General features: G+C 38.1%; 1 long non-coding RNA gene across 1 annotated transcript; it reads left to right on the top strand.

Moving 5' to 3' along the window:
* The first annotated feature begins 8,977 nt into the window (after nucleotides 1–8,977).
* On the top strand, nucleotides 8,978–11,700 carry LOC310863800. The gene is made up of 3 exons (XR_014569691.1): nucleotides 8,978–9,012; nucleotides 10,274–10,304; nucleotides 10,954–11,700. It is a non-coding gene; the product is annotated as an uncharacterized lncRNA (long non-coding RNA).
* Nucleotides 11,701–12,484: the final 784 nt, after the last annotated feature.

The raw sequence follows: 12,484 nt of genomic DNA, 5'->3' as shown, positions 1-12,484 counted from the left end.
CCTCAAGGGTTAAGAAAAGTTCCCAGATAGGCTACAACAACATTTACAAATTCTATATGGTTGTTGTTGTATTGTGACCGTGGGACTCCGAACGTGTTCAAAGAGAGACTACAATAACATAGGTTAGGTCAACCTAACCTTATATCTTCTGCACCTGCCTATGCTTTAACCTAACATATATAAAGCCACGTTTCACTCATTCTGTTGCTTGCCTGAAGACGAAGTTCTGCTCAATCTGACGGAGAAGCAACTGCTAGACACACGCATATCGCAGGTTTGTGTTTATTCATTATAAGAAGAAACCTGTTGAACATCTATATGGGCACCTGACTTTTGTAAAAGTTTTTCTTTCTTTCCTTTCTTTTATAATCACACTATATTAATACGCTCATTTGGTGAATTAATTCATCTTGTTTGTGTGTTTTCAGAAATGGATTTGCAGAGCATTCTAAACAGCGGGACCTGCACTGCATCTGCATCAGATTCATCGCCATACCAGCTCCAGCGCCACCCCACCATCAAACTGAAGGCTGCAGCGGCCCGTGAGAGCCTCGTTGTCCGGGAGTGGGACTGGGACTGTGAAGGGGGCATTAAGACTGCCCTCTCCTCCACCAACCTGTGCGTGGCCTTCACGGACGGCGTGACCATCGCCAAGATGGTGCTTTTTGAAAAGCAGGCCCCCAGGGTGAAGGCGGGCACGACCTACATGATTCGCAATTACCGGGTCACTGCGCACGGGCTGCTGCAGTGCTGGGGAGACACCGGGTTCTACGCAACATCGCCTCTGGACATCGAAGAGGCCGTAGAGGCGCGATGCGAGGCCCTCATCAACCCCCCCTCCAAGGCGATGTCCCTGGCCAACATTGGCACAGCGGGTGCAGGCCGGCTCGTCACTGTCCAAGGCTACATTACTGATGTAAGTCGACCTTTATTATATTATTATAACAGTCGGAATGTTGGATGGTGTACCCAAAAGAGTAACTAATAAGTTAACATGTACTCCAATATAGGCATACACCGTACAAATATGCAGTATAAATACTATAATCATGCAATAAATATATGAATGGGGATATCATTTCTTCTCATTTCTTTCACAGATGGAGCCGGTGCGCAAACACCAACCAGAGAAGGGAATGCCTGTTCCCAGGCAGAACATCAAAATAAATGAGGTGCGTTTTATAATTTAGTATAGCCTGTTTGTCTTTCAATGTTCACTTCCAACTCTGTGAAATAGTTAATATCCTGCAAGATCTGTTTAATGCACATTAACGTTGTTAGTAAATTCATACTGTTAACGCCATGTGATTCCGTCATTGCAGAAAGGAGTTGAGGCCACGGTCCAGCTGTGGCGAGAGGCCGTCCTTCTCCCGCACCTGAAAAACGGACAGCTAGTGAGCTTCAGCCACCTGACCGTGAAGTATGGCACCCTCGGCTCGACCGCATTCACAAAAACTGAGGTAAGCCTACTACTGTCCATACAAATTAGGCTACTGTTTGTAACTGTATTGTGTAATTTCATTTGCAATATTGTAATGTGTAATATTTTAACATTAGCCGTAGTGAAAGGTCTTTGCTACATGTATGCATTATATGTTAAACGAATGACTGAAAACAATGTTTGATGTCAACAGGTTGTGGAGCCGGAGCTGCCGAAGGAGTATCAGCTCCTTGGGGCGATGAAGCTGGCCAGCGGGGAAATGGAGCTGCTCTTGGACGATGACCACGTGGTGACCGTCTCCTTGCCAGCGTTCGAGAAACTGTTCCCCCCCGGGGAAATCACCTACCCACGCGCCGTCGTCGTCGAACAGACAGCTGATGGGGTGGAGGTGCGGGCCTGCAGTCAGGACGGAATGGAGCTTCTGTTCGACGATGGCGACGAGGTGCTGGGGGGACAGTTTCTCGGAAGCTGGCAAGGAGAGGGGCCCGTAGAGACGTCGGTCAAAGACATTTGATTTCAAAATCATTTTTTCTATTTTTTCTATTTTTTTACATTTGTTCCAATGTTTCCTTTTTTCTGTGTTTTATAATAAATATATGTTCAACTACAATACTTCTTTTATTCCATCCAAGACTCACACATTGTTTCAGGAAAGAAATGAGCAACTAAAATGGTTAGCTTTCACTGTTTTATTAGCATATACAGACTTGCTTGATTCATTGAATACTTTATTAACTTTATTTAACAGAAAAAAGCACAAGAAAGTACATGTTCTGCTAAGAGGATTTTAAACACAACAAAGCTATGAGTTAATTGTTTATAATTATAATTTGGAGTCATTCATATTGAATGCATGGGGAACAATGACATACAGAATTACAGTAGGCCTATAGGCCTATATGCAAAATAAAATAAAAACCTCATATAAACGGTTAGAAACGCTATATGTAATGCTCATGGTTTAACTTGTATTATTTAAACATTTCTGCTATTCTGTATTTCATTATGGTTAAAATAAAATAGATAGGATGCTATAGGCTGCTATAAAATATATAATGTATTTTCAAGCCAATCCCTCGTTAATCCTTGATTTGTGTTGATAAGGTTTTTTTTTTAAATGTTCTGTTTATTCAATTTTGGTTTTTAACAAATGTGTTGATAAGGTTAAGAGTTTAAATTATCAATGAAATGCATCATATGCATATGCATATTATGCCAATTAAATAAAATCAGTAGGGGCTGCTCCGAGGCCATACATAATGGTGGGGATCGATCGGATTGATTGATTGAAGTACAGTAACAGAATGGGTACATTTAAACACAATTTATTTGGGTAGCCTATATGGGCCATTTGACAAAGTCGTTTTTGATGTGTCACCGACCAATTCTTGCAAAGTTTAATTATCGATTGCATGGTAACATTTCGTCATCAATGAATTTGTTACTTCAATTATCTTTGAGCCCACTTCATTGGTATATAGGGCCATACATTCTAGACTGGCCTAACCAGCTCATCCTTTTACATTTGGCAGCTTTTAGCCATGCATGTCAAGCTTATGGCGCGTGCGTGCGTTTGTGTGCGCGCGCGCGTGCGTATGTGTGTGTGTTGGTTGATTCATTGAATAATTTAACTTTAATGAAATACAACATTACAGTACTATGCAAAATAAAATAAAAACATAATATAAACGGTTTAAAACGCTATATTTAATGCTCAAAGTTTAACTTGTATTTTTAAACATTTCTGCTAGTCTGTGTTTAATCGTTCAAAGGAAATATGTGTTTTGGAATATCAGTCAATGAAGTACAAAGTCCAGCAGGTGGCAGCACTTCATCAATGAAAGTACTTCACCTATATCAAATATTTGAACCTTGAACCGGAAGATATCCTTGTGACCAAAACAACACATCGATCTAATACAGTCTATGATATGGACGCAGTGCTTAGGGCTAGGGCTGCTCGGATTGTTATTAATCTTGTTTAATCTAATCGCCTGCCATTTTACTCATAGAGGAATTATAATGTTTATTATAATCTGATTGCAATACACCGGCTCTTAGGGTCGCGTAGTTGAAAGCAAATGATGAAATCAGATTGGCCACCGATCATTTTTATCGAACAATACGCAAGATACGGGTGCGTATGCCCGAACACAATTGTAACATTCGTGACCATAGGGTGAGCAGTTATATTTGAAATATGAACGTTCATGTATTGTAGACGTTAATGTTGTAAAGCACGTTACCATATTCATGTTGCAGGGCTATATACCGGCTATGTAACATGTTGCGTCATAACTGTCATGTTTCAAGCCTAGTTATCGTAACATTAATATGGTAGAAAAACGTAAAGTGTATGTATCGCATTAATGCTGTAAAATGTCTCAATTATTGGTAGTATTAGCATTGTTTGTCATTGTAAAGTTATGTTGTAGCCATCACAGTAAAAAAAAACACATGGACATCATAATTATGTTGTCAATATACACTATATAGAGTAGACATTATACTACTAACTAGTATAATGTCTAAACAGTAGAATAAATATATCTTGAGCTTAAAATGATATTGGTGGGTATAATGTACACTGTTGTATTACATTGCTTTAAAAAAAATCACATAGATATAGATTAAGTACAGATTAACACATGTGTGCAATGATTGATTATCTTTCATTAAGTTAATTTCCATAACTTTGAAAGTGGATGGTTAAACTTTTCACTTCAGATTTGTGTTGTGTTCTGCACTTGTCTGCACATGTTGAATTGGTTCTTTTAAATCTTTCTCTGATTACAGAATGGAGACGAGGACACCATTTTGCTCTGGGGTGAAACTGTCATCTCACCAAACCTTCATTATGAGCAGATCTGGCCCACAATCCAGCCGACTGTTCTGACGTGCTCATCAATCAGAACAGCGCTGCCCTGTACTCCACAACCTGGCCATTGAGGTACATAGTATTAAATATAACTATTATATAGTAATTGTAATGTCATTCATTTGAAGTCACGTAAATCAGAGAGGCTTATTGTCAATATCAGCCAGAGTGAGGGAGTCTATCCCAGTGCCCTACAAGTTAATCCACCCTCCAATAGACACAGCTTGCAAAGATGCATAAAGTAGTAGTTCGAGAATGTACCATACACTACCTGTGTCTGTTCTTTAATGAGGCGGACAGTAGAAATGTTGCTAGAGTCACTTTGTTGAATAGGTATGGGTTAAACGATGGAGGTCTTAATCCCTAGAGAGGGAGGTTTTGAAGGGTAATATATAGTGGTGCATTCAATTTATCGATGAAGAATCTGGACAATAGGTGAATCAATCGAGAGGCTGCTCTATCGATATGGCAATAAATTATTTGGGTGACGCAGTGTTGCCAAACGTACCTCTGTTTAACGTTATCAAAGCCCTCTTTGGGAGTTGAAATGCAGTCCCTTCCCAGACCCCTTGTTAGGATGTTTAGACATTTATTTGAATTCTCTGTGGGCCTGAAAGTGCTTTATTGTATTTGTGCAACATGGTCATTATTTTGAATAAACGGTTAATCGAGATATATCGATATATATATATATATATGTTATCGTATCATGGCCTCTGTATCTTGATATATCTATCGTGAGATTGCAAGCAATATTCACCACTCGTAATCTGCCATACATTAACCTTCCTCTGTTCTTTATGATATTGACAGTAGAAAAGTTGCTGCAGTGTCTTAGGTAGGATTTCACCGGATAGGATAGATAAAAGATGGGAGGTCTTTATCCATAGAGGGAGGTATGGCAGGTGGTATACTATCAATGTATTCAGCCCGCAACACCTCCTCCTTCTTTGTACTTATTTTAGCTCTTTAACACTAAAATGTTTCCCTCAGCTATAGTACTATTTGACGGTAGCCTATACACATTCCATTAGAAAATAGTTAGCAGTATATTTACAAGTTCAGCCACCTGTTGTTATTTCAAATCATTATTGTCATTATTTATTGTATATTAGACCTGTGCCCCTTGGCCACCAGCCTAGCTGGGAACGATGCTAGTTGGGAACCTAGTATGCAATACCTGTTTTAACCATCTGTCTGTGTCCCGTATGGAGATTTCTGTATCTGTCTGCCTGTGTGAAGAGATTGACATGACAAAAAACATTTATTCTAGGAGCCATGGTTGCTGTTGGCAGGCAGATGGCATCACTTTTACCATCTCCCCAACATCCTACAAGAGCCTGCTTTTCCCTGGAAACGTCAACATCAGCTTCCCTCGCCATGCCAGGAAAAGATACCTCTTCTACAAGCTCAAATTGTGTCGCAATGTCACATGTTTTGATCTCTACAGGGTTTCTGTCCGACATGTATACATGCTCAGGGTCATCTTTCACTGGTGTACAAACATGATATTTGTGATTAGGGTTGTTCAGAAGAGTAACCCAGGTATGTTGACAGGATGTATTTTCACAGCCTAGTACTTGCATAGGATATTCAAATCTAGGTAATTAGATAATTACACATCAAGGTGAAATTAAACATTATTGTACTGACAGTCAGTATTATGTATGGTAGTGTTTGATATACAAGCTCCTAGAGTGAATGGAGGCCAGGCCATACATGGTCTGAATGGTCTCTATGAATGGTCTGAATGGTCTCTACATGGTCTTGTATAGCGAAATGGTGTTACAATACAAGACCACACATGCTTATGTTCATAGTTGGAAGCATATCAGGTTTTTATGTAAAGAGGTGGGTAAAATTGGTTGTCAGCTCCACAAGCTAGATGGCAAATTCATCAAATGATTAATCTGTAATTCATCTGAAAATGATATATTTGATGTTTAACGTCAATTTGTTTAATACCGTTGTCAAGTTCTAGCTCTTATTGTGGATTACCGGTAGACGGCCAGCAGGTGGCAGCAATGCATAAATAATCAGAATGCTGTCATTTGAACTATTTTAATGCAATTATGTACACCTTATAGTCTCAATGTCCCGCAGTTTTAACAGGTAATGTACGGTTTATTTGAACAATCCAGTAGTATAAAGTATACGTATTTATTTAACCTTGAATTCATTAAGTTCAGCATGCTATGTACTAAAGATAAAAATAAAGAAATGAGAGCTCAAATATGTTTTGCTTTAAAAAAATATATACAGTGGTGGAAAATAACTAAGTACATTTACCAATGTACTGTAGGTGTAGGCTTATTACAATTTTGAGGTAATTTGTACTATTTCCAATAAATAGGCCTGTACTTTTACTTTACTTACCACTGCAGTACATCTCAGATCCCAATATTGTATTTCTACTGCATTTATTTGACCGTGAGTACTTTCTACCTTTGACAGTATGTTAAGTACATTTTGATACCAATACGAGTGCACTTTTATTGAGGTAGCCTATATTTTGAATTCCGGACTTTTTTACTGAAACAGAATAGTTCAGTAACGGTAGTAATTTTGGATTATTATTGATATTCAATAATAAAACGTAGTACTTTTTCAACCATTATGTCTTAATAAAATAATTGTAATTATCTTGAATCCAGAGATCTGGATAACCTTCCCACATCCAACATTAAAATGTAATCTTTACATTTTATCAAAGAGACATAAATATATAGTAAGAGACACTAGCGTTGAGTCATGACTCCCATTGTAACAATGAAATGCGGAAGTGCTCAATCTAACTCAATGGGATAGTTCCAGCCAGAGGAGCAATGCAGCGAGATCAAACCGTGCCTACTCTACACGCTGATAAATCCGAGGATCCTTTTAACTGCGACACCGCGGATTACATCACGACACTCACTTCCTCTTCCGAAATAGGTTGGTCGCGCTGTGATCATACACTACAGGTTATTTCAATTTATTAACTAAATGCACAAATTGCGTTTACACCTGTTCATCACTCTGTTAAACAACACACCGCGGCACCATTACGTGCCTTTATGCGTTCGTTTATTTACGTTTTAATCATGCTATCGGGCTATGTTGGCCAGGCTAATTTATGTGCTAACATAAAGCTATAGTGAACAGGCTAGGAAGCTATTAGGCCCGAGCGCTTACCGCATTGCCCGAAGAAGTTTACTGTTTTTTTGTAGCTATCTAACCGCTATGATTTGCTATTAACACCGCTGGAATCTATCGTGAAATCATGAATGTTGTATTTTGAACGTGCTGTGCGTCCGTCAGTCAGTTTCTATGAACTTATTACACAATTCGTCATTTGTTGTACAGAAATAGTGTAGCCAGCTAATGTAAGCTACTTCAATCATACACTGAAGCCTATATGTTGCATTACATTAGTGATAGCTGTGACCTTGTAGATATTTGTTGGCATGATGCTTAAAAACAACATTGTGGTTTGAGATCAATCTAACCTTTTCCTGTCCTCCTTCCCCCCCTCTCCCCTGGTGACTACTAACTTTACGTAAGTAAAGTAAGCCGATGTATTTTTTGTGTGAGCTGAAACATAATAATCGTTAATTTAATAATTATCTTCATGGTGTCATGTTGTCTTTTATTGGCTTAACAATTACGTTACTTTGCTGAAACATTATTATTATTATTAATAAAGTATAGCTTGCATCACAAGCTATTTTCGATTTGGCTGTTTTCTATTTACTTTGACACATACTTTGAAACAATTTTGCTTTTGGTACTATAAGTATATTTATGCCAATACTTTTCTATTGTATGGCCATGCAAAATAATACTGGTCATTTTTAGTAGGTGGGGATTTATTTTATTTTATTCATTCGTGGGAAGGATGGGTAGCAAGATTATTATCTTTTTTGTCCTAGGGCAATGATGGATATGCTTTAAAAAAATAACTTCTTTGCCTGAGTAAGTCCCTGAGAACGCGTTTCTCAGGCCAGGTGGCCCATTAGAGCAGGTGCCCTAATTATGGATATTAACAATACAATTTATTAATACCTTATATTTCATATTGTGAGCTTGTGGAACCGTTCAGTGTTGCCAAGTCTAGTCATTATAAGCTACTTTCGACTTGTTTATCTGTAAAGTTTCTTTAAAATATTGGTGGTCCTTGAGATGAAAATGTTTAAGAACCACTGCTCTAAAACAACATTGGACAATGATGTTTGACAGTCAGCACTGTCTATAGTTGCAATTTTTTTCGGATTTTCTGTCTTTATCTGGCCTGTTAACCTTTTCATAGGCCTGGTTGCTTGTTTCTCTCTGTCACGAAATGTGGCAACCGTCAAAGCACGTCCCTAGACTAGAGTTTGTTTTGATGCATGAATGATGGCACCATGATCTGCGTTAGGGTCCGCGGAGGCGCGGACCCCCACGCAGACTATCGCGGACCCCCCCCCGCGGAACTCCGCGGGGGTCCGCGCCGAGCAAACGCAGACCATCGGTCGAATTCTGACTTTTTTTTTTTTTTTTTTTTTCACCAAATGCCAATAAATGTCAACCAATATTTTGCTCGGCCTATTAAAGTGAAAGTATGACTACCGGTATACTTTTTACTTCATATTGTACACAAACAACTGATTAATTTTTGCATGTTATGTCCTTCATTCTGCAGTTTAAACTACATCCTGACCCTACCTACACCTGAGTAAGTATTTACTGTATCAGCTTAATGCTGTCCCATCTGTGTGTTCAGACTGGCAGGCAAATCCAGCCTGAATCAGATCTGTGCCACATCCAGATTTAAATCTGTTTTGTATAAATAAGTCAAAACTTTAGGCAATAATGACAACAATCATACCCACCAATTCGTATAATATATAAGCCTCTACCAACAGTAGATATGTCACTTTGTGGTAAATGTGCAATCTAAAGTAGCCTAAACGAAAAACTACTAGGCCTATTTGCTATGAATAAATACAACTTCTTCTAATTCATTGTTATATTATAATGACAAAAAAAATAATTCAATATATATATGTGAAATGGTTCTATAAGTAGGATTTTATTTCTGTCTATAAACATGCTCTACCAAACTGCTGAATTGTCTGTCAGTGATAAAAGGCAGTGATGCCAAGATAATACATTGACCATTTTTTAATGTAGAACAAGGAATCTAAATCATTCAGTAGAGCATGTTAACAGAACATTCTTTGACCATTGTTATGTTTTGCTGTATCAAGCTAGATTATCATGTTCAGTAACATCTCTGAGTTTATGTGCAAAAAAACTTGTAAAGCATGGTATGTGAATCCACAGTGCCATCTAGTGGATGTTGTTTGCATAATCCACCTCAACCAAATATAAATGACTCAATTGGCTTTAGTCCAGTTTCAGCATTTTCAATGATTATTTAGTATTCTACGTCTCTAGGAGATGAACTAGGTCACTAAGTGTGAAAATATGTTGTCAGGAACATGTTTTTATTTTCTTTTTTTTAAGCAGATATGTATGCTCATTGCTATTTTCAAATAGCCAAATAATATATGTATGTTGAAGTGCTTACATTGATTTAGATGCTACATTAACTATTTTAGCTGGGAACCCCCTCAAGGAACCCTGGGTGTTTCCACCCCACTTTGAGAACCATTGCCATAAATGACCACCTGTCAACCTACTGTATCTTACAGTGGTCCTCACTAATCCTCATAAGATGACACCATTTCTGTCTACCCACTCTGTGTCTCAGAGGATATGGTCCTTTAAATTGGACCAGAATGATTAAATGCAAGCTGTTACAATGTAAGCCCTTTAGTTAGAAATGTGCAGGGACCTTTACTCTGTATATTGCGGTGATGTGCAACGTTCTGGGATGGGAGCAATTACCCACATGAAAAAAATAATGGATAAAGTATGGATGTACTGAGATAAATGTTCATTGGTGATTGTCTCTACTTTTCATTCTGCAGACAAAGCTGGTTGCTGTTGAGTTACTCTTGAGTAAGTATTAGTTAAAAACATCCGTCCTAAAGTCGGCTCTTCGGTGCTACTGAAAATTTATGACGAGCCAAAATCATTTCGGCACTACAGCGCCGAAACAGCGGTAAAATAGGAGTATGAATCGGCCCAAAGTGGTGACCTTCTGATAACCAGATGGCCATGTTGTGAGCTTGTAGAACTGCTATTTGCAGCACACACTGCTGTTGTACGATGGAACACACATTATACTTTAAATATTGAATACTATGGTTGATGTAATTAGCAATTGCATATTCTATACAGTACAGTAACTGACTACATAAGGCTTATTAATCCTGTGGGGAAGATTCAGAACAGCTAGCCAAATTGCTGCAAATAAACATTGTAATAACTAGGGTTGACCTGATCAGGTGATCGGAAATCTGCTCCAATCTCATGATTTTCAAAAGATCTGATTTTTAATTGTAAATCTCAAAGAAAGATGTATAAGCAATGAGTTTTTGTAAACTGTTTATGCTAGCAAGGTTCGTGTTGTAACTTTATATATTCCAGGAGAGGTGGAGTTAGTTGCTTTAGCAAACAACACAAGGTTTCTTCCCGACAGCAGCGTTATGCATTTATGTTACTGATATACTTGTATAAATGTGACTATGAATATTCTTTCTTTCAGGTAAACCTTGCGCAGTGAACCCTGGGTTCCAGTGGATCCTGTTTTTCTCTTAATCCAACACCCCAAACCCTGCTATCTCCCTGCCTCTCTGTCTTTTGTCTCTACCTTTTCTCTCTCTCGCCCAGAGAAGTCTCAGAGTTGGGAGCAACTCTGAGAGATCTTGCTCTGCTCCCTTAAGCAATCCCTTATACGCAACCCCGAAACGCAACTTGATACAAGTTTTGATGCAACCCTGAAACGCAACTTGATACAACTTTTGATGCAACCCTGATATGAAACTTGATACAACTTTTGATGCAACCCTGATATGAAACCTTGAAACCTTGGATACAGCTTTTTGAGACATTTGTATTGCCACACCTTTGAGCCATCTTTGTTTATTCACCTTTTGTTTTAGTTAAACATCCATCCACCTAAACACCATTTCCATATTCCTGAGTGATAGTTTATACATACCGTATACATTCATTGTTTGAAATTATTTGCTTCTGGCTATCAACTATCTGGATCCGAACGCAGCCTCAACTCGATCAGCTTGGTGTCTGCACTCTACATACTGAACCAGGACCGGACTGCGTACTGGACCAGGATCATCAAAGCAAACACATTTCACAAACTGTTTAGAAATACTCTTAACATTAGTACAGTGTATACTCCTAGCAAGGCCAACCTCTCTTTATTGTTCAGCTTCTTTATACATTGTATAGTAAAATATACTTGAGTAAAAGTAAATGTATGGTAGTTCAATAGGCTTGTTTAGAATTCTGTTTGATAGTTAAGCTATTTGCAGCTCTGACAAGTGGACCTGTGACCTTCACTCTATTGAACAGCGGTCCATCAACTGAAGTAGCCTAACTGCTATATTAAGTGTATACATTAGGCTACCAAGATAATTCTCCTAATCATCACTATATTGTTAAGCCATCACTGAATATTTAATCAGCACTACTTGAAGGTTTGTTGCTTGTGCTAACATTTGAGAAACATTTCATTGGTTCAAAACAAAACTGTCATTTCCACATTCCCAAGTATACATTTGTATCTTTGATCAAATACTAAATCTACAAAGGTAGTGTTCATATCTATATTAACTGTCTATACTGCCTTATAGATACACTGATTTAATTATTGACTGGTATTTGTCTGGGCACTAATCCTTAACATTGCGTTAAATGCAGCCCGTCTTTTTTAAATTAATTGCAAACTTGACCACATTTCCTCTTTTGAACAGTTCTTTAAACTAAACTGCTTATTAAGTCAAACTGTAATACAGTTGTAGCCTACATTGTTTATAAGTTGAGATAAAGTGGACGTGTGAGAAATCACTTGCTTCTGTTTGGTACTATAGTGAATGTCCCTCAGTGATTGAGATTGCATTGTGGTTTTCAGTAGCTCACATCTGGTATATTACGTTGAATTCTGCGAAACTACAGTTGACGTCTGGTCCTATATTACAATTGTTTCATAATTTTCTGGGTGTCTATATAACAAGTTGCTAGAGAACTATAGCCTACTGTATCAATCACATTCT

The sequence above is a fragment of the Protomyctophum parallelum genome (genome assembly GCF_964188405.1).
Source record: "Protomyctophum parallelum genome assembly, chromosome: 1".
Taxonomy (NCBI): domain Eukaryota; kingdom Metazoa; phylum Chordata; class Actinopteri; order Myctophiformes; family Myctophidae; genus Protomyctophum; species Protomyctophum parallelum.
The sequence above is the reverse complement of the archived record's forward strand: the minus strand, read 5'-3'. Positions and strand labels throughout refer to the sequence as shown.